This window comes from Arachis ipaensis, chromosome B2, assembly GCF_059453495.1.
Source record: "Arachis ipaensis isolate K30076 ecotype BB chromosome B2, ASM5945349v1, whole genome shotgun sequence".
Lineage (NCBI taxonomy): Eukaryota > Viridiplantae > Streptophyta > Magnoliopsida > Fabales > Fabaceae > Arachis > Arachis ipaensis.
Window position 1 is genome coordinate 89,616,550 of NC_142437.1, and position 23,698 is coordinate 89,640,247.

Sequence of the window (23,698 nt, forward strand, 5' to 3'; positions counted from 1 at the left end):
ATGAATCACTGTCATGCCTCCCTTTTTTGGGACGACTTGAACATGGCTCACCCAGGGGCTATCAGAAATAGGATAAATAATCCCAGCCTCCAGTAATTTGGTGACCTCTTTCTGCACCACTTCTTTCATGGCTGGATTTAGCCGCCTCTGTGGTTGAACCACTGGTTTGGCATTATCCTCCAATAAGATTTTGTGCATGCATCTAGCTGGGCTTATGCCCTTAAGGTCACCTATGGACCACCCAAGAGCTGTCTTGTGTGTCCTTAGCACTTGAATAAGTGCTTCCTCTTCCTGTGAATTTAAACAAGAGCTTATGATCACTGGAAAAGTGTCACCTTCTCCCAGAAATGCATATTTCAAGGATGGTGGTAATGGCTTGAGCTCGGGTTTAGGAGGTTTTTCCACTTCCAGAAGAAAGTTCAGAGGCTATTTCATGTCCCCTGAATCCTCCAAATCAGGCTGAACATATTTAAAGATGTCTTCCAACTCTGATTCGAGACTCTCAGCCATGTTGATCTCTTCTACCAAGGAGTCAATAAGATCAACTTTCATGCAGTCTGTTGATGTGTCTGGATGCTGCATGGCTTTGACAGCGTTCAACTTGAACTCATCATCGTTGACTCTCAGGGTTATTTTCCCCTGTTGGACGTCAATGAGAGATCGTCCAGTTGCTAGGAAGGGTCTTCCTAGAATGAGAGTAGCACTCTTGTGCTCCTCCATTTCCAGCACAACAAAGTCAGTGGGAAAGGCGAATGGCCCAACTCTGACAATCATGTCCTCAATCACGCCTGATGGGTATTTAGTGGAACCATCAGCAAGTTGGAGACATATCCGGGTTGGTTTAACTTCTTTAGTTAAGCCAAGCTTCCTGATAGTGGATGCAGGTATTAGGTTGATGCTTGCCCCAAGATCGCATAAAGCTGTCTTGGTGCAATTATCTTCTAATATGCATGGTATCAGAAAGCTCCCAGGGTCTTTAAGCTTTTCAAGAAAGCTCTTCAGAATGACTGCACTGCATTCTTCAGTGAGGAGAACTCTTTCTGTTTCTCTCCAATCCTTTTTATGACTCAAGATCTCTTTCATGAACTTGGCATAAGAAGGTATTTGCTCAAGTGCTTCTGCAAATGGAATCTTTATTTCAAGAGTCCTGAGGTAATCTGCAAAGCGAGCAAATTGCTTATCCTGCTCCTCTTTCCGGAGTTTTTGAGGATAAGGTATCTTGGCTTTATATTCTTCAACCTTAGTTGCTGCAGGTTTATTGCCTACAGAAGTGGTTGAAGAAGCCTTTTTAGAGAGGTTGTTATCAGCATTTGTGTGTGTCTGATCCCTCACTGGCACTTGAGTGCCAGAGTTAGAAGCTGGAGTGAAACTGGACGCCAGCTCCTTGTCTGCTCCTGGCATCTGAATGCCAGAACTGTGCCCATTTTGGGCGTTCAGCGCCAGATCCTGCCCATTTTGGGCGTTCAACGCCAGATCCTTGCCCATTTCTGGCGTTGAACGCCAGTCCTGCTGTATTTCTGGCGTTGAACGCCAGTTTTGGCCATGGTCTGGGCGTTCAGCACCAGCCTTCCACCAATTTTCTGGCGTTTTAGCGCCAGAATTATTTTTCCCTGGGCTCTTACTGTCCTCAGGTGAATTTTGGGTGGTTTGCTCATTTCTTAGCTTTTTGCTGCCTTGAGGTGGTGTATTTAATGTTTTCCCACTTCTTAGTTGAACTGCTTGGCATTCTTCTGCTATTTGCCTTGACAGCTGCTGCTTTGTTTGCTTAAACTATTCGTCCATATGTATATTAGCCATCCTTGTTTCTTGTAACCTGTCTTTAAATTCGGCTAGCTGCTTTGTTAGAAAGTCCAATTGCTGATTGAATTCAGCAGCTTGTTTTACAGGACTGAGTTCAGCAGTTACTGTTTTAACCTCTTCATTCATGGAAGGGTTGCTGCTTAGGTACAGATGCTGATTCCTGGCAACTGTATCAATGAGCTCTTGAGCCTCTTCAATTGTCTTTCTCATGTGGATACATCCACCAGCTGAGTAATCTAGAGACATCTGAGCTCCTTCTGCAAGCCCATAGTAGAAGATGTCTAACTGAACCCACTCTGAAAACATTCCAGAGGGGCATTTTCGTAGCATCTCTCTGTATCTCTCCCAGGCATCATAAAGAGATTCATTATCTCCTTGTTTGAAGCCTTGGATGTCCAGCCTTAGCTGTGTCATCCTTTTTGGAGGGAAATATTGATTCAGGAATTTTTCTGTCAGCTGTTTCCATGTCTTTATGCTGGACTTAGGTTGGTTATTTAACCACCTCTTAGCTTGATCTTTTATAGCAAATGGAAACAGTAATAGTTTGTAGACATCCTGATCTATTTCTTTATCATATACTGTGTCAACAATCTGTAGAAACTGTACCAGAAACTCTGTAGGTTCTTCCTGTGGAAGACCGGAATACTGGCAACTTTGCTGCACCATGATAATGAGCTGAGGATTCAACTCAAAGCTACTGACTCCAATGGAGGGTATGCAGATACTACTCCCATATGAAGCAGTAGAGGGGTTAGAATATGACCCCAGAGTCCTCCTGGACTGTTCATTTCCGCTTAGGTCCATGATGGAGAAAGGGAGATGATGTAAAATAGAAAAAATATTTTTTATTTATTTATTTATTAATTTATTTCGAAAATAGAATAAAATAAATAAAATAAATAAAAATGAGTAAAAGATTTTCGAAAAAGTGAGGAGAGAGAAAGTGGTTAGGAGATTTTTGAAAAAGATTTTAAATTTTGAAATAAAAATCTGAAAATTTTTTTAAAAATAGATTTCGAAAAAGATGCTTTAAAATAGAGAGAAAAGATATTTTTGAATTTTAAGAAGAGAGAGAAAAACAGTAAGATAGCACAAGATTTAAAATTTTTAGATCCAATGCTCCTTGTTTTCGAAAATTTTGGATGGAAAACACCAAGGAACACCAAACTTAAAAATTTTAAGATCAAGACACAAGGAAAACTCAAGAACACTTTGAAGATTCACAAGGCACAAAAACACAAAGGAAGAACACCAAACTTAAAATTTTTAGAAAACCAGAATAAATTTTCGAAAATTTTAAGGAAAATCAACAAGAAAACACCAAACTTAAAGTTTGGCACAGGATTTAATAGAAAAATTATTTTTGAAAAAGGTTTTAATAAGAAAATAAGGATTCTAAAATTTTAACACGACAATAATACGAAACTCTAAACAAAAAGAGAAATTTTTCCTAATCTAAGCAACAAAATAAACCGTTAGTTGTCCAAACACGAACAATCCCCGGCAACGGCACCAAAAACTTGGTGCACGAATTATGAATCACACTTTTCACAACTCGTACCACTGACCAGCAAGTGCACTGGGTCGTCCAAGTAATACCTCACGTGAGTAAGGGTCGAATCCCACGGAGATTGTTGGTTTGAAGCAATCTATGGTTATCTTGTAAATCTTAGTCAGGAAGTCAATTATGTTTATCAGTTGAATTGCGAATAAACAATAGAGCATGGATTAAAGGTTACTTGTTATGCAGTAATGGAGAGTATGTTGGAGTTTTGGAGATGCTTTGTCTTCTGAATCTCTGCTTTCCTCTGTCTTCTTGTTCACGCATGCACGTCCTCCTATGGCAAGCTGTGTGTTGGTGGATCACCGTTGTCAATGGCTACCTTCCATCCTTCCAGTGAAAACTACGCTCACGCACTCTGTCACAGCACGGCTAATCACCGGTTGGTTCTCGATCCGGTTGGAATAGGATTTACTATCCTTTTGCGTCTGTCACTAACGCCCAGCCTTCAGGAGTTTGAAGCTCGTCACAGTCATTCAATCCTTGAATCCTACTCGGAATACCACAGACAAGGTTTAGACTTTCCGGATTCTCATGAATGCCGCCATCAGTTCTAGCTTATACCACGGAGATTCTGATTAAGGAATCTAAGAGATACTCATTCAATCGTATATAGAACGGAGGTGGTTGTCAGGCACACGTTCATGATTTGAGGAAGGTGATGAGTGTCACAGATCATCACCTCCATCACAGTTAAGCGCGAATGAATATCTTAGATAGGAACAAGCGTGTTTGAATGGAAAACGGAAATACTTGCATTAATTCATTGAGACACAGCAGAGCTCCTCACCCCCAACAATGGGGTTTAGAGACTCATGCCATCAGAGAATACAAGGGTTTGATCTAAAATGTCATGAGGTACAAAATAAGTCTCTAAAAGTTGTTTAAATACTAAACTAGTAGCCTAGGTTTACAAAAAATAAGTGGACTATGATGGATGATGCAGAGATCCACTTCTGGGGCCCACTTGGTGTGTGCTGGGGCTGAGATTTAAGTAAGTCACGTGCAGAGGCCATTTGTGGAGTTGAACGCCAGTTTTTGTGCCAGTTTGGGCGTTCAACTCCAGCTTTTGATCCTTTTCTGGCGTTGGACGCCAGAATTGGGCAGAGAACTGGAGTTGAACGCCAGTTTACGTCGTCTATCCTTGTGCAAAGTATGTATTATTATATATTTTTGGAAAGCCCTGGATGTCTACTTTCCAATGCAATTGGAAGCATGCCATTTCGAGTTCTGTAGCTCCAGAAAATCCACTTTGAGTGCAGGGAGGTCAGAATCCGACAGCATCAGCAGTCCTTTTTCAGCCTTAATTAGATTTTTGCTCAGCTCCTTCAATTTCAGCCAGAAAAATACCTGAAATTACAGAAAAACACACAACTCATAGTAAAGTCCAGAAATATAAATTTTTCCTAAAAACTAATAAAAATAGACTAAAAACTAACTAGAACATACCCAAAACTATATGAAATTAACCCCAAAAAACGTATAAAATATCCGCTCATCACGCAGCAATCTCAAAGTTGGAAGTACAAGTGGGGATTTTGTCCAAACAAATCCCACTTCCAACACACACATTTCCTAGTGATACTATGGCTAACCCAAGAGGGGAATGCAAAGCCATTACTCTAAGAAGTGGGAAGGTTGTAGAAGAAGGAACCCCAAGCAAAGACAAGCATGAAGAAGTTGCAGCAAAGCGTAGGAACAAGGATGAAGAAGAAATCCCTGCTCCACCACCACCAAAACCAGTCTTGAAGCCGTATGTGCCAAAGGCACCATACCCACAAAGACTGGGAAAAGATGTGAAGGATGGCCAGTTTTCTAAGTTCCTAGAGATCTTCAAGAGGCTCCAAATCAACATACCATTTGCTGAGGCATTAGAACAAATGCCACTCTATGCTAAATTTTTGAAGGAGCTTATAACCAAAAAGAGGAACTGAAAAGCAAAAGAAACCATAATATTGACTGAAGAATGCAACACCATCATACAGAAGAAGCTGCCTCAAAAGCTGAAGGACCCAGGGAGTTTTCAAATTCCCTGTATCATAGGAGACATCACCATTGAGAAGGCTTTGTGTGATTTGGAAGCTAGCATAAATCTTATGTCCATGACCATGATGAGAAGGATGAAGATTGAGGAAGCCAAGCCAATAAGAATGGCACTCCAATTGGCTGACAGAACATTTAAGTTTCCACATGGAGTGGTGGAAGACCTGCTAGTAAAAGTAGGAGAGTTTATCTTTCCTGCTGATTTTGTTATGCTGGACATGGAAGAAGAGGCCAACACGTCAATTATCCTAGGAAGACCATTCCTAGCTACTGCTGGAGCCATCATCGATGTGTAAAAAGTGGAACTAGTCTTGAGGTTGTATGAAGAGAAAATGGTCTTCAATGTCTTCAAAGCAATGAGTTACCCCAAGGAATCCATAGGAGAATGCATGCTGGTAGACACCATGGAACAAAGAGTTCAAGAAGTCTTGGAAGAAGAATAATGTGGAGAAACCATTGAGTTGGAACAAGCACCAGATGGAGAATCACCACAAGCAACCATGAGAAACTCAATCATGCCAACCATTACAAGCAACAAAGATGCCGAGCCACCAAAACTAGAACTAAAAGCATTACCACCCAGCTTGAAGTATGCATATCTGGATGCTAACAACACCCAACCAGTGATCATAAATTCAAGTTCGAGTAAGGAACAAGAAGAGAAGCTCATCCAAGTGCTGAGACAACACAAGGATGCCATAGGCTGGACACTTGCAGATTTAAAAGGGATCAGTCCTTCAATGTGTATGCATAAGATCTTGCTTGAAGAAGATGCCAAACCTTCAAGACAACAACAAAGGAGGATGAACCCAACTATGAATGAAGTGGTTCAGAAAGAAGTGTTGAAACTATGGCAAGCAGGGGTGATCTACCCTATCTCAGACATCCCTTGGGTAAGCCCGGTGCAAGTAGTCTCTAAGAAGGGAGGGATCACTGTTGTGGCAAATGAGAAGAATGAATTGATACCCACAAGGACAGTGACCAGATGGCGTATGTGCATTGACTATCGGAAACTTAATGAAGCCACCCGGAAGGACCACTTTCCCTTACCTTTCATGGACCAGATGCTTGAAAGATTGGTAGGACATGAATATTATTGCTTCCTAGATGGGTATTCGGGCTACAACCAAATTGTTGTAGACCCCAAGGACCAGGAAAAAACTTCATTTACTTGTCCATATGGTGTTTTTGCTTATAGGAGAATGCCCTTTGGATTGTGTAATGCACCTGCAATATTCCAAAGGTGCATGCTCTCCATTTTTCCAGACATGATTGAGAAGTTCATAGAAGTATTCATGGATGACTTCTCTATATTTGGGAACTCATATTCTGATTGCCTATACCATCTTGCTCTTGTGCTAAAAAGGTGTCAAGAAACCAACCTAGTTTTAAACTGGGAGAAGTGCCATTTTATGGTGACTGAAGGGGTGGTTCTTGGTCACAAGATTTCAAAAGATGGCATAGAAGTAGACAAGGCAAAAGTGGAAGTAATTGAAAAAATTACCCCCACCTTGCAATGTCAAAGCAATCAGAAGCTTTTTGGGACATGTTGGGTTCTATAGGAGATTTATCAAAGATTTTTCAAAAATTGCAAAACCCCTTAGCAACCTACTTGTCTCAAATACTCCCTTTGTTTTTTATAGAGAGTGCATGATAGCCTTTGATGAACTTAAGAAGAAACTCTCCTCTGCACCTATTATAGCACCACCAAGCTGGGATCTTCCCTTTGAACTAATGTGTGATGCATCTGATTTTACTGTTGGTGCTATTCTGGGACAGAGGAAAGACAAGCTAGTACATGTTGTTTACTATGCTAGCAAGGTTCTCAATGAGAATCAAAGGAACTAAACCACCACGGAGAAAGAGCTTTTAGCCATAGTTTTTGCTTTTGACAAGTTTAGATCATATCTTATTGGCTCAAAAATAATTGTGTTCACTGATCATGCAGCACTCAAATACTTGCTTACCAAACAAGAATCTAAGCCCAGACTAATAAGGTGGATCTTGTTGCTCTAAGAATTTGATATTGAGATTAAAAATAGAAGCGGAGCAGAGAACAAGGTAGCTGACCACCTCTCAAGGATCCCACAAGAAGAAAAGATGCAGCAAGTAGCAGTCAATGAAAGCTTTCCTGATGAACAATTGATGATGATCCGAGTAGCCCTTTGGTTTGCAGACATAGCCAACTTCAAGGCTATTGGGGAGCTACCAACTAACATCAATAGGCACATGAGGAGGAAGCTAATCAAGGATGCCAAACACTACATCTGGGATGATCCTTATTTGTTCAAAAAGTGTGCTGATGGAATCCTAAGAAGGTGTATACCCCATGAGGAAGGGCAGGAAGTATTATGGCAGTGCCATGGATCTGCATATGGAGGTCACTTTAGTGGAAAAAGGACAGCAGCAAAAGTGCTTCAATCCAGATTTTACTGGCCAACAATGTTTAAGGATGCCAAGGAAATGGTGTCAAGATGTGATGAATGCCAAAGAGCTGGTAATCAAACCAAGAAAAATGAGATGCTACAGCAATTCATACTAGAGTTGGAGCTGTTTGATGTATGGGGGATTGATTTCATGGGACCCTTCCCAACCTCCTACTCAAATAGCTACATATTGGTGGCTGTTGATTATGTCTCAAGATGGGTAGAAGCCATAGCCACTACAACAAATGACAACAAAGTTGTGATAAGCTTCTTGAGAAGGAACATTTTCAGTAGATTTGGAGTCTCCAGAGCTCTCATTAGTGATGGAGGGACACACTTCTGCAATAAACAACTCGAAGCACTCCTTCTCAGATATGGAGTAAAGCACAAAGTTGCAACTCCATACCACCCACAGACCAACGGGCAAGCTGAAATTTCCAACAGAGAGCTAAAAAGAATCCTTGAAAAAACTGTTAGAAGCTCAAGAAAGGATTGGTCTAAGAAATTGGATGATGCACTATGGGCCTACAGGACAGCCTATAAGACTCCCATTGGAATGTCTCCATACCAACTGGTATATGACAAGGCTTGTCACTTGCCAGTTGAACTTGAACATAGAGCCTTTTGGGCTCTAAAGATGTTAAAGTATGATGAGCAAGCTGCTGGAGAAAAGAGATTAATGCAACTCAATGAGCTGGAAGAGTTTAGGAATCAAGCATATGAAAATGCAAAAGTCTACAAAGAGAACACAAAAAGGTGGCATGACCAAAAGATAGCAAGAATGGAGTTCACTGAAGGACAGAAAGTGTTACTCTACAACTCAAGACTCAAGTTCTTTCCTGGAAAACTGAAGTCTAGATGGTCAGGACCTTTCACCATACTCAAGGTGTTTCCCTATGGTCATGTGGAGCTCATGGAGGACAAGACTCAGAGAACTTTTACTGTCAATGGCCATAGACTCAAACACTACTTGGGAGGCTCCTTAGAGGAGCAGGGAGTGAGCTACAAGCTTAGCTGAAAATGAAGAAATGTCAAGCTAATGACAATAAAGAAGCGCTAGTTGGGAGGCACCCCAACACTTTATCCTTTTTGATTTAGTTACTTTTCTTAGAAGTAGTTTAAAAATTTGTTGCATTAGGTAGTTTAATTTTCATTCTATCCTTTATCTTACATTGCCATATTAGGATTAGTTTACCATTGCAGATTAGAATATTAATTTTAGCTTTGGTAGCTAGATTTTCTTTACATTTTTTTTCTATTCCGGAATTACAACTTGATGAAGGCATTGATCATGATGAGTGATTGGGCTGAGGACTAGCTAAAGTGCTAAATTTGGTGTGGCCTCTCACCCACTTAATCTAGGCTTACAGACAATTTATATCTTGATTTGAAGAGTAAGCACAAAGATTAAGTTTGGTGTGCCCACCACCGAGAATCATCTAGCAGCCCAAGTCACCCAATTTGAAAGCACTTAATGCTTTGGGTAAAAACATGAATGTGGTTTAATGAGTTCAGAGGAATTGGAATCAAAAGAGAATGGAAAGATTTATGTTATTCCACTCTTATGAACACATTAAAACACAATGATAAAACCAATTTATTGAGATGCCAAAGAATTAAGTTTGGTGTCCCAAGGGACACCCATCAGTTGCAATCCAATTCACTCTTGATGAGAAGGAATGTGAAAGGGTTCTTTTGTCATTACTAATGGGTTTAGTTTCATTTCAGGAGAGAAGATGGGGCCCACATGGTAAACAACTCACAAAACAAGGAAGTCAAGGTGTACTTACACTTTGGAACTCAACACACGCAGAAGACACAGTGAGAAAAGAGTTGGCGCCTCTTCCCACGCTAGGCGCCACTCCCCAAGTAGGAAAATATTTACCCTTTTCATTTCCCACCCTTCCCACCATAGCATTCACCCATTATAAAAACCTCACTTCACCATCTCCTATTCCACTTTAACAACCCCAATCACACACGAAGAGCTTACAACCCTCACCTTCCTTTCTCTGTTCATCTTTTACCATCTCTTTCTATACTTTCTTTCTTTCTTTTTTTTCTTGATTGGGACAATCAAGTCCTAAGTTTGGTGTTGGAGCAAAACCTTATTTTGCTTGTTCTTCTTTGCAACTCCATTTCACTTTCAAACACACTCTCTTAAACTCATGGCACCACCAAAAAGCTCAACCTCAAAGAAAAGAAAAGTCAAGGAACCAACTTCGGGGTCCTCAAGCTCCTTCAATGACTACAAGTTCCTCTCCGCATTCAACCAAAACCAATTCTATGGTTGGGTGAGTGAGAGGGAGATCATTCCAGAAGTTGGGTTCCAATTAGGGAGGAACGAGCACATTAAAATCAACATTGAGATCAACAATAGAGGTTGGTCACTTCTATGCAACCCACCAAGGAAAGTGGTAGAGAGCTTGGTGAGGGAATTCTACGCCAACGCAGTACCTCAACCAGGGCAACACTATGGCTACATTAGCTATGTAAGGGGAAAGTCCATTGACTACAGTCCCTCTAGCATAGAAAGGATGCTAATGGTGAAGAGGACAAGCTCCACTCGGAGCTATGAAGAAAGAATGAAGCAGCAAGACCCTGGGTTCGATGAGATCCTAAATGAGATTTGTGTGATGCATGTGCGTTGGATCAATGACAAGGATGGGGTACCTAATCAATTGAGGAGAAGAGATTTGAGCCCCCAAGCTAGAGGGTGGCTAGAATTTGTGAGAAGGTCCCTAATCCCCACATCCAACACTTTAGAGGTGACCAAAGAGAGAGCTGTACTCATCTACAGCATCATGAAAGGAGAGAACATCAACGTGGGAGAGATGATTGCCAATAACATCAATAAAGTGCTGAAAAGCACCAGTGACAACACAAGGTTGGCATTCCCCAGCATTATACAGAGGCTATGTGATGAGACTGGAGTTGAAAAGATCATTGATGAAGTGCTTGTGAAGCAAGACAAGTTCATAACTGCCAAAAAGATGGCCAAGGTGGTAGCTGTGCACCCACTCCACAGGGCCAGAGAACGAAGAGCTCAGGCCTATGAACAACAACAACAACAAGAAGAAGAAGAGGAGATAGAAGAGCAACCTCAATTCCTGGCACTTCAACCACCACTACAATATCAATATCAGCAATTTCCAGAGGGATTCAACTGGGAGCAACTGCAAGGAGATGTACACCAAATGAAGAGAGATCTACACCACTTGAGGGAAGATGTCAATTAACTCAAGGAAACTCGACAACAAAAATAGAGCCAAGTCAACCAAAATATTCAACAACTCCAAGGGAATTGGGAGCATATGAGGAAGGAGTAGTAAGAACAATTTGACTAGGGAGAGGTGCGAAGTACACTGGACAAAATAGTAGAGCAAGGCAAATGACAACAGAGGAACCTGGCCGAATTCAAACATCTCTATGATGCCAGAACCATATCCAGGAGGCAGTATGACATTAACACACAAGCGAAGCTGAATCACTTGTGTAACACCGTGGCCGCTCTGAACCTAGGATACCCAACCTTCATGCAAGGAATGGAAGAACTAAGTGCAAGACAAGAGGAAATCCTAGCCAAACATAAGGAGGATGAAAGGAATTACATGAGGAGGGCAGGATTTTGGAAACCCAAGGATGCCAAAACATAAGAAGGCTCCTCCAAACCAGATGAAGGTGGCTCTTCCCCCTCCAAGAAGAAGGACAAAGGGAATGGGCCAATGAATTAAAGATGAAGCTATTCAAGGTTGTTGAGTCCCATGGTTGACACTTTCCAATTTCTGAAATCTTGTTTAAGTTTTTGCTTTATTTACTTTCTGAATAAATAATCATGCTAGGATAGTTTATGCTTTTTGCTTAGTTTTAAATTCCTATTTGAAGTCTTTATGAGTTCTTCTTTTTCAAGAAAGAAAATGCCATGTATTTCAAGTCTTTATTTCAACAAAAATAAAAGTAGAGTTTGTCTCCATAAGAGTCACTGTGAGTTGTGTAAAAACAGTGAGAGAGACCAAGGCCAAGATGGATTATGAAACAAACTAAGATATAAGTGGCCAAGTGTAAGACCTTGGATGAACTAAAAAGAAAATAAGTTATGGAAGAGCAACTAGTCCTAGAAGGTATAACAAGGGGGAGGTTAAGGGGTGTTCCTTAAATATCCATAGAATCAAGAGGTAGTAGGCAATAAAGACCCAAGGCTCTGAGCATCAACTACTGGGATAGAAAAAGAAACATTAAAAAGCTCAAAAAGAATTAAAAAAAATCTTAGTAGATGCTAGTGGTGAAGATGTGTCAAGAAGAGACCTGGGCAAGTAAATTCTTAGGGGTGTCTCAACACCTAGTACCCTAAAACCAACTGGTTTGGGAGTGCTAATTGAAAGCATAATTAAAGGGTTGTCTTGAGACAAAACACTTAGAGTCTTGGTCAAGAAAGCAAAACAACCCTTACTACTTCAAGGTGACAATCAATAGAAAGGACCCCTAAAACCTATACCTGAAAGAACCCTCAAGGATCCAAGAGCTTTTCATGACATTAAAACATTCATGCATGTGTTGAACACTTAGCCTTACTCTTAGTTGTATTGCAATCACTCAGAGCCAAGGCCTCAAGTTATAAAGGTACTCACATTAATTTGCTTGGGACAAGCAAAACTTAAGTTTGGTGTTGTGATGACTTGCATCATCTACCCTTCTTTCTTACATAAAGAAGACCATAAAAGAGTATAAATCTCATTTGATCAGTACAATTCATTCATTATTTGATGAATATTATGGTACACTACTTTGAGATGAGTTGTGCTAAATTTCAGGTGAGAAAAGCATCAAAAATAGGGTAGAAGACAAACAAGAAGCTGGGCATGTGAAACTGGCATGACACTTGAAGCAAACGCCACAAAAATGCACTAGCGTGACACGCCAGGAGCTGGGCATGGCACGCCAGTACTAAAGTCCAGAGAAGAGATTCAAAGCATGCATATGGGCGTGGCACGCCAGAGACTGGGCGTGGCACGTTGATACAAAATTCCAGAGAGCCACAATGGAGGACACAAAAGGGGCGTGGCACACCAAGCTGGGCATGGCACGCCTGACCCATCAACTACTATGGGCGTGCCACTTGAGCAAAGGGGCGTGGCCCGCCAACTCTCCATCCCAAGAAGAATTTTCACTATGGCGTGCCACTTAGTATCGAAGGCGTGGCACACCAGCCCAAAGAAGTCACTTGGGCGTGCCACTTGAGAACCCAGGCGTGGCACGCCAAGCTTGAAGAGTTCACAAACCCATGGGCGTGCCACTTGAGCATCATGGAGTGGCACACTGGTACAACAATCCAGAGAAGGGGCTGAAGGCAATTGAAGACTGGGCGTGCCACTTAAGCAACCAGGCGTGGCACGCCAATGCACAAAGGACCAAAAGCAAGGACTGGGCGTGCTAGTTGGTATCGAAGGCGTGGCACGTCAACTACTGGAACCAAGACAAGATCATGGGCGTGGCACGCCAGCCTTTAGGCGTGGCACGCTGGTATTAGTTTCCAGAGAGGATGAAGGAGGCCAATTACATGGGGCGTGCCACTTGAGTTCGAAAGCGTGGCATGCTATTCACCATTCTTCACTTAGGCGTGCCACTTGAGTAGCCAGGCGTGGCACACCAGTGTCATTCAGAAGAGAAGCATTGGGGCGTGCCACTTGAGTTCGTGGCGTGGCACGCCAAACAGAGCAACCACTCACTCACAAGAGGGGCGTGGCACGCTAGTTTAACTTTCCAGAGAAGCCTAGCCAAGCATAAAGCAAGGGCGTGACATGCCAGACCTTGGGCGTGGCACGCCAGTACAAGTTTCCAGAGGCAAAGAGAAGTGAGTAAGGCAAGGGGCGTGCCACTTGAGTTCGAAGGCGTGGCACGCCAACACAAGAAATCTACTATGGCGTGCCACTTGAGTTCGAAGGCGTGGCACACCAAGGTTGCTAGAGGGACGAGCGTGCCACTTGAAGGATTGGGCATGGCACACCAAACTGGAAATGAAGGGCACGTGACACGCCAGAGACGCGCCAGCCACACGCCAGCTAAGAAGTCATGCTTATTGAGTGTTTTCTTTTCCCTCCAAAATGTAATTTTCTTTTTTCACTTTTGTAATTTTTTTTTATTTTACTAGGAGTAGTATAAATACCCCCAAGGAGTACTGAAAAAGGGGGTTAAGCAGTCAGTTTTAGATCCACTTTTACACTTCACTTTTGAGTACTTTTTGAGCTATGAGTAGCTAACTTCATTCTCATTAAGAGAGGGAGCTCTGTTGTACTTGATGGATGAATGATAGTGAAATCCTTCTTCTCTTCATCTTCTCTTTGATTTGCTAGAAGGAATTTCGTTCTTAATGCTTAGTATTCAATTATCTTGGGAAAGAGATTGAATACAATTGGGTTTCATGGGAACCTTGGGAAAGGAAACATGAAACCATGCTTGAAATCCCTTCTCACACTAGAATAGAATCTGGGTTTTGGTGTTTGGATATGTGACATATAATCCTCCCTCTACTTGGACCTATGATGGTGTGTGGTATAATCAGGGACCAAGCATATCTCTCTTCATGAGCAATTAGACCAAGGAATTGGCTATTGATCAAGATCTGAGAGATTGAGTCACCAAGGGATTGGGGCTCAATCAATCATGATTGCCAAGAGGTCAATGAGTTGCATGATTGAAGAGGATATAAGCTAGATTTGATCCAAAGAGACAACATCTCGCAATCTCAATGAATTTTGCCATTCTTATCTATCCATTTCTTTACAGCTTAATTTTACATTCAGCAATTCCCCATTCCCGTTTACATTCAAGTCATTTATGATTCTGCACTTTACTTTCTGCCATTTATATTTATGCACTTTATTGCTTTTCTTTATATTCTAGTCATTTACATTTATGTCATTTACAATTCTGCACTCTACAATCCTATTGATCCACTTGAATAATTCATCATTTGATTAAAACTGCTCGAATTTGCCAATCTCTGTGGATACGATCCCACTCCACTGTGGGTTATTATTGGTGTGCTTGCCAAAAGGACTAATTCACCAATTTTGAATGGGGTGTGAATTCCAGTCATCACTTTACCATAAAGTGACACTTTTCAAAATTAAGCACAAGGTTTGAACTAGCACATCTTTCTAATACTGGAGCAAGATTATCCAAACAAAGGTCAAAAGAATCTCCATAAACACTAAAATCATCCATAAACACTTCCATACAGTGCTCAAGATCCGAAAAGATGCTCATTATGCACTAATGAGTTCATATTTGATGGTATATTTTGACTCAATTTGGATGGATTCTAGCACTTGAACTCACATTTAAGCACCAAAATAGCATACTCTTGTATTTGATCCCTAATTTGGACTTAAATGTGAAAACATGCAATTTTGTGCTTTAATAGAGCAATTTAATCCCACCTTTGTGCCATTCGATGCCGTGATATGGTTTGTGAGTGATTTCATGCCTTGGAGGCAAGAATGGATAGCCAAAAGTGGAAGAAAGCATGTACAAGGGATAAAACATGAAGAAAACAAGGAAAAACACACACAGCAAAGTGTGCGTGCGCACAGCCCTGCGTGCACGCGCACAAGCGAAAATTTCCATGTGTGCGTACGCACGCACCTGTGCGTCCGCACAGGTCAATTTTCAGCCGTGTGTGTGGACGCACAGATAATTGATGAGTCCATATTTGATGGTATATTTTGACTCAATTTGGATGGATTCTAGCACTTGAACTCACACTTAAGCACCAAAATAGCATACTCTTGTGTTTGATCCCTAATTTGGACTTAAATGTGAAAACATGCAATTTTGTGCTTTAATAGAGCAATTTAATCCCACCTTTGTGCCATTCGATACCGTGATATGGTTTGTGAGTGATTTCTGGCCTTGGAGGCAAGAATGGATAGCCAAAAGTGGAAGAAAGCATGTACAAGGGAGAAAACATGAAGAAAACAAGGAAAAGCACACACAGCGAAGTGTGTGTGCACACAGCGCTGCGTGCGCGCGCACAAGCAAGAATTTCCATGTGTGCGTATGCACGCACCTATGCGTCCGCACAGGTCAATTTTCAGCCGCGTGTGCGGACGCACACGTCTGTGTGTCTGCACAGGTCTCTGCACGTGATTGCATTAATGAAACATGTGCTGCGCAAATTTAGAGGTCTCTTGGCCCATTTTGGAAGGCTTGAAGGCTGAATTTAGAGTGTTATATAAGGGGGATTCAACACATATGAAGAACAAGATTTCATTAGGATAGATTATGTAGAAAATGCATTAGGAGTAGGAGTAGGAGTAGTGTAGCATTGCTCTCTTAGGGTTTAATTTCCATTTCAATTGTAGCATTTTATAGAAGCTTTTCTCTTGGATTTTGCATCTCTACTTGTAAGTACTCTTAATTTCCTCTTTAATTATAGTACTTTTACTTTTAATTTCTCTTGGTTCAAGTTACTTTGTTTATAATTGCAATTTTGAGTTTCTTGAAGTTTTGATTGATGAATTTAATGTTTCATGCTCTCTTTATGCTTGTTTGCTTGTTTATGTTTGATTTTGTTGATAGTTGGTTATAGTTTTCTATTTTACTTTGCAATTTTCCATGTTTTACTTTTATGCACACAAGGTGTTTGTGAAAATGCCAACTTTAGAAATTGAGTAGATTTTCCCACCTTGGCTTGTGGGTTGAGTTCCTAGGATACTAGAGTCATAATGTTTGACATTTAGTGGTGATTCTTGGGTAGTTAGTTGACTCTTGTTTCCATTGACACTAGCTTTTTATCAACTAGTGTGGTAAGTTAGCTAGGACTTATGGATTAAGGTCAATTATGCTTGCTTGACTTACTCCTCGATGGTTAGGGTTGACTAGGCGAGATTGACTCATTATAATTACCATAGTTGTGGTTATGGCGATGATAGACTTCCTTGGATCCTCATCCCCAAGTCAAGGCTCTTTATTGCATTCCTTGCATTTTCACTAGTTTTGATCCTATTTACCTTTGCTTGCATTAATTTTCAATTTTGATCATTGCTTAGTTCTTTTAATCTTTTGTTCTTTTAATCTTTCATTTCTTGCTTGAAAATCTCCTTTTCCTCACAACCGAAAGAGATACACTTCCAATTGCATCCTAGGGAGAACGACCTGAGGTTGAATTACTCTTGATCTTGGTTATTATAATTTGAATCTAAAACATTTGATTGAGAGAATTTATTGTTGGTTTGGACTATGCTACTAATGAATTGATTCTTGTTTTGATTAATTCTGAACCGTACGATAAATCCTCTACTATCATGCACCTTTGAAACGTAGTCGATGCATTACATAAACCAAAGGGCATTCTTTTATATGCATACGTTCCAAAGGGGCATGTAAATGTGGTTTTCTCTTGGTCTTCTAGAGCAATATGGATGTGAAAGTAAGCAATATAGCCATCTAGAAAGCAATCATGTGATTTACCTGACAGGCGATCAAGCATTTGATCGATGAAAGGTAGTGGATAGTGATCCTTGTGAGTAGCCAAGTTCAAGCGCCTGTAGTCGATGAACACTCTCCATGAATTCTGCACTCTTGTGGCCACGAGTTTCCTGTTCTCATTCTTGACTATGGTGACACTAGACTTCTTCGGAACCACTTGTACTGGGCTAACACATTCACTATTCGGGTCACTTCTTTCTTCACAACTTCTAGAATTGTGGGGTTCAGCCACCTCTGAGGTTGACGGATAGGCTTGGCTCCCTCCTCTAGGAAAATGCGGTGCTCACAAACTTGAGGGCTTATACCGACTATGTCCACTAAACTCCACCCAATAGCTTTCCTATTTCTTCTCAGTACATTAAGCAATCGCTCCTCTTGTTGCGAAGTAAGCTCCTTTGCAATGATCACCGGGAGCTTTTGATTGTCTTCAAGATAAGCATACTTGAGGTGAGGTAGAAGTGGTTTCAAATCCATATTTAGCTCATGGCTTGGCACTTGATCTTCCGGTAGCACCGGTGGCGGTAAGGTGTCTTCCTTACTCTCATGGGAATTCCCCACACTTACACCCTGAACCATATTCTTCTCACAAGTATTTCATGGTGGACTTGGGCTACAATATCATCAAGCATATCACACCGGAAGACAAAGTGATCCTCCGGTGGGTACTTCATTTCCTCATCAAGATTGAAAGTCACAACTCTTCCATCAATTTCAAAAGAATAAGTACCCGAGAAAGCATCCAATTTAAACTGGGAGGTCTTCAAGAATGGCCTCCCTAACAAAATAGACGATGGTCTTCCGGAGTCATTAGGGGGGCATCTCAAGAATATAGAAATCAACTGGAAAGATTAGCCCCTTGATGCTCACCAGAATATCCTCTGCAATACCAACCACTGAGATAATACTTTTATCTGCCAAAACAAAACAGGCCGCCGACCGTTTCAACAGTGGGAGCCTCAATGCATCATAAACAGATAAGGGCATAATGCTAACACAAGCACCTAGGTCACACACGCAATCAATAAATTGTACATCACCTATAGTGCAAGTAACTAGACAAGGACCGGAATCGTCACATTTCTCAGGTATAGCACCCATCAAAGCGGAAATTGAGCTACCTAAGAGAATAGTTTCTAAATCATGAATTTTATCTTTATTTGTACACAAATCCTTTAGAAACTTAGCATACTTAGGAACTTGGCAAATATCATCAAAAAGGGAAATAGTTACCTCGACCTTTTTGAAGTTATCCACCATCTTGGGGTTTAGCTCCACTTGCTTCTTAGTTCTCCTTGCTAGATGTGGAAAAGGAATTGGAATAACCTCCCTCAAAACATTTTCTTCCTTAGAAACCTCATCCTTTGATTGAGCAATTTCTCCTTCAACCGCCTCTTGTACCTCATCCTCATCTTCAACATCTTCAACCTCAACAGTATCTTGCAGTGTAGTGCCGGACCTCAAGGTGATGGCGTTGATGCCACCCTTGGAATTAGGTAAAGGTTGAGAGGAAAGTGCACTAGAGCTTGAAGGTTGAGCATTGGAGGTCGAAGGTTAGTCCATACGGGATATAAAAGCTTGGAGAGTAGAGGTGAGACCGGTAAGGCTAGAGGTAATTGTGTTTTGGAAGTCCTTTTGCCCTTGAAGAATAGTACGAAGGGTGTCATCTTGATTGGAGGAAGAAGGGGGATAGGTAATTTGAGGGGCTTGTGGTTGGTTGAATTGAGCTTGCCTTTGGTGAGGTGGTTAGTATCTTTGACCTTGGTTTTGGTGTTGATAAGGGGTGTTTTATTGATACTAGTTTTGTTGGTGATTATTGTTCTACCTTTGGTTTGCACCATTGTCTCTCCCTCCTTGGTTGTAGTTGTTCCTCCATCCTTGGTTGGAATTATCTTTCCAATCTTGGTTATAGTTACTTCCTTGTTGAGAGTACCCTTGATTTGGACGGTTGTAATAAGTATTGGTAGCCGCCAAGGTATTGTCCTCTTGGAGTTGTGGACATTCATCAGTATAGTGAGAATAACAAGCACGAATTTCACATACTCTCTGAGGAACTAATTGTTGACATTGTTATTGTGGAGGGGGTGGAGGTTGTTGTTGATTGAGTTGGAGTTGGAGTTGCTTGAGGATGTTAGTCATCTCTCCCAAAGTCTTGGTAAGGGCGGCGGTCTCACTGCTAGAAGAAACTTCCGCAATAGCCTTAGGATGATTATTCTTTTGCCTTGTGATGGGTGGAAAAAATGCCGGTTAAGAATTTTTGATAAAAATAGCGTTGCAAGTACAGTCTTAACCGACAAAATTTTCACTATCAATTTAGAATGTGTCACAATTAATAATGAATAACCGGGAGTAGAATCCCGGGTTGTTTCCCAAAGAGTTGACACAAGATGCAAATTATTGGTTAGGATTTTCCTGAATATTTTTTAAATTGAGAATGGGAAAAGTAAATAGCTAGGAATTAAAGCGATGAATAACTAACAAGAGATGTTATGTATTCAAAACAAAAGGCCTTGGTCAGGGGAGAGAATTGGAGCTTCTATCCTTGTTGTCTTTCCCAAGTATAATAATAAAGGTTAATTTTTCCCACTTAGTTATCCTCTAGCAATTGAAGGAAAGTTAAGTAGGCGTCACTAACTCTAGCTCACAAGTCCTAGTCACTTCACGGAGAAGGACTAGAGTTGGTGAGAATTGAGCTAGTCAGTAATTTCCAATTACAGATTAATACTTGGGTCTAACAACTCAAGGGTTTCCAATTCAACCCCCAACCAAGGTGGGAGTTTATTCCATTAACATGAATGCTATTTTCATAAACACATAATCGGAGTAAACAAAAGACATGTTAATTATGAGAAATTAATTAAATCAAAATTGGCACTAACAATAATTGACAAGGATCAAATAAGCAATAAAAATAAACTTAAAAATACTTCAATGCATTAATAAAATTCAAGAGTGACAAGATCCAAACATAAATTCAAAGTAATTAAATGGAGAAGAGTAATAGAAGTAATAGAGAAGAAAACTATGAGGATAATGACTCCAATTGAAGGTAGTAGCAGCTCTCTAAAGATCCAATTCAAAAGCAAAACTAAGAATGTCAAAAATCCTATAAAAATAGGTGTTTCTCTCCCTAAAATTCAAAACTAATCAAAAACTAAAGTAAAAAGTGAAGTTTTGTCAGTCTCACCTCCATCCCTGCCTCTAGTTTGCATTTTCAGGCTTGAATCTAGGTCCAAATCAGCCCAGAAATCGCCCCCAGCGAGTTCTGTTAAGTGTAGCATGTGATGCTCTATCACGCGTACGTGTCGGCCACGCGTACGCATCGCTGAACCTTGCACCTGGCCACGCATACGCGTCAGTCACGAGTACGCGTCGCTGAACGACGCTCCTGGTCACGCGCACACGTCGGCCATTCGTGTGCGTCGCTCCTCGCTTCTCAAGTCTTCAATTTCTTGTGCTCCTTCCACTTTAACCTGCTTCATCTTCATCTTTTAAGCCATTCATGCCCTATAAACCTAAAAACACTTAATAAACACATCACAGCATCGAATGGTAATAGCGGAGGATTAAAAATTAATAATTTTAAGGCCTAGGAAGCATGTTTTCAATCATAGCACAAAATTAGGAAGGAAACTTAAAAACATGCAATTCACATGAATAAGTGTGAGAATAGTTGATAAAACCCACTCAATTCAGTCCAAAATATATCATAAAATAGTGGTATATCACCTTGCATGTTGAGTAGACTCGGCTAAAATCGGTGATAAGTTGCCACGCTTCCGCCGCCGTCTTGTACTTTGTAAGAGAGCCATTACTCGCAGCATCCAAGAGGGTTTTATCTTGAGACTTCATGCCTTGGAAAAAGTAACTAATTAACACCAACTGGTCAATCATGTGATGGGGGCACGAATCAAGGAGCTTCCTAAAGCGCTCCCAATACTCATAGAGAGTTTCCAATTCGCCTTGAATGATGCACGAGATCTCTTTTCTCAGCTTATCTGTCACTTCTGGAGGGAAGAATTTGTCTAGGAATTCCATTCAAAGCAAGTCCCAATTGCTGACAACAGTATCAGGTAGAGTGTAGAACCATTCCTTTTCCTTTCCCTCAAGAGAGAATGGGAAGGCAAAAACCCATATAGCAACTTCATCGGAGCCCTCTCGCCTAGTAGTTGAGCATACACCTTGAAAGTCTCTAAGGTGTTTAATCGGGTCTTGAGTGGGAAGACCATGGAACTTGGGAAGCAAATTGATCAAGGCGGTCTTGAGCACAAAATTAGCATTCAAATCCAGATGATGCACTTGAAGAGGTTGTAGAGTAAAATCTGGAGCACCGGCTTCCTTGAGAGTGATTCTTCTAGGAACGGCCATAGTGTTGGTACCTAAATCAATAGAAGAGCTATCAGTAGAATCAGTGAAGAGGAGTTAGTTTCTTCCTCAAATGACGCTTCAGATTCAACCTTAGGTAAGATAGGTGAATTAGCGGAAACCCTTCACCACCCTCGGAGGCTAACCGATGCGGAGCTTGCCTAATACGTAATAAAGTTCTTTCGATTTCCGGATCAAATGTGGCTAAGCTCGGATCCGGTAATGAATGCGTCATTCAACAAAGAAACATAGAGCTCATGAAAATAAGAGATATTAAGCAAAATAACTAATATATACTACTAATAACCAACTAGAAAATAAACACAAAATAAAATTATTCAAATAAGAAAATATTTACACCAACCAATAATAAGGCACGCATATGCAACTCTCCAGCAACGGCGCCAAAAATTGATAGTGGATAAATGACGGTCAAGAATTACCAAAAGAGATTTTTCAAATTTAAACGCCGTAAGTATAGTCTTAACTGACGATATATCCGCTAATCAGAGTTAGAAGTGTGTGTCACAATTAAAACCAATAACCGGGAGTAAAATTCCGGGTCATATCCCTAGGAGTTGACACAAGATGAAAATTATTGGTTAGAATTCTTTTGGTGTTTTTGAAAGTTGAGTGCAAGGAAATTAAATAACTATTAAAGCAATGAATGCTAACGAGAAATTTGACAATTAATCAATGTAAAAAAAAAGGGCTCGGCTAGGGGTGAGAATTGGAAGTACTATCCTCATTGTTTCCCATAAGTGTAATAGTAAAAGTGGATTGCTCTCACTTAGTTATCCTCTAACAATTCAGGGAAAGTCAAGAGAATTCAATTAACTTTAACTCACAAGTCCTAGTTATTTCGTAGAGAAATACTAGAGTTAGTAAGGTTCAAGCTAATTAGCAATCCCCCATCACCATTCAACACCTAAGTATAGCAACTCAAGGGGCTCCAATTCCTCAACCCCAGAGCCAATCAAGGAAATCTACTCCATAATCATGGGTGACATTTCCTCAAACACTTGGTGGGTATGAATAAGAGACATAATGAAAATGAAGAATTAACTCAATTCGAATTATCACTAACAACAATCAACAATAATATAATAAACAATAACAATGGATAAGAAAAATAACTCAATGCATTAACGAAATTTAAAGGTAATAAGATCCAAACATGAGTTCAATGTAATCAAATTGAAAAGAGTAATAAAGGAATTAAAGAGTCAAACTATGAGAAGAATGACTAAGGTTGAACGTAGTAACAGTTTTGAGCATCCAAATCCAAGTGAAATGAGCTAAGAACCAAAACCCTAGAGAGAGGTGAGTCTTTCTCTCACTAGAATTTAAAAACTAATTTAAAAACTAATTTAAAACTAAAACTAAAGTGAAAATCCCCCCTGTCTAGCTCCATTCCCTGCCTCTAGTTCTCATTTTTGGGCTTGAAACTGGGCCAAAAAGGATCCAAAAATTGCCCCCAGCACATTTCTGTTATTGCAGCACGTGACGCTTCTTAGGTGTACGCGTCAGTCATGCGTACGCATCGTCTGAACTTTTCTCTGGTCACGCGTGTGCATCAGTCATGCATATGCGTCGGTGGACGATACTCCTGGTCACGCGCACGCTTCAGCGATGCGTGCGCGTCGCTTGGAAGATGGCTGGGTCACGCGTGCACTTCAACCGTGCGCCCGCGTCGGTTCCAGTTTCTTAGAACTTCAATTTTTTTTGTGTTCCTTCCACTTGAACATGCTTCCTCTTCATCCTCCATGCCATTCCTGCTCTATAAATCCTGTAATCACTGAGCAAACGCATCACGACATCGAATGGTAATAAGAGAGGATTGAGTTTTAGTATTTTTAGGGCCTAAGAAGCATGTTTTGCACTATAATACATCATTAGGAAGAAATCTCAAAACCATGCTATTTGTATGAATAAACATGAGAATAGTTAACAAAATCCACTCAATTTGATCCAAAATAAGTCATAAAATAATGGTTCATCAAATACCCTAAACCGT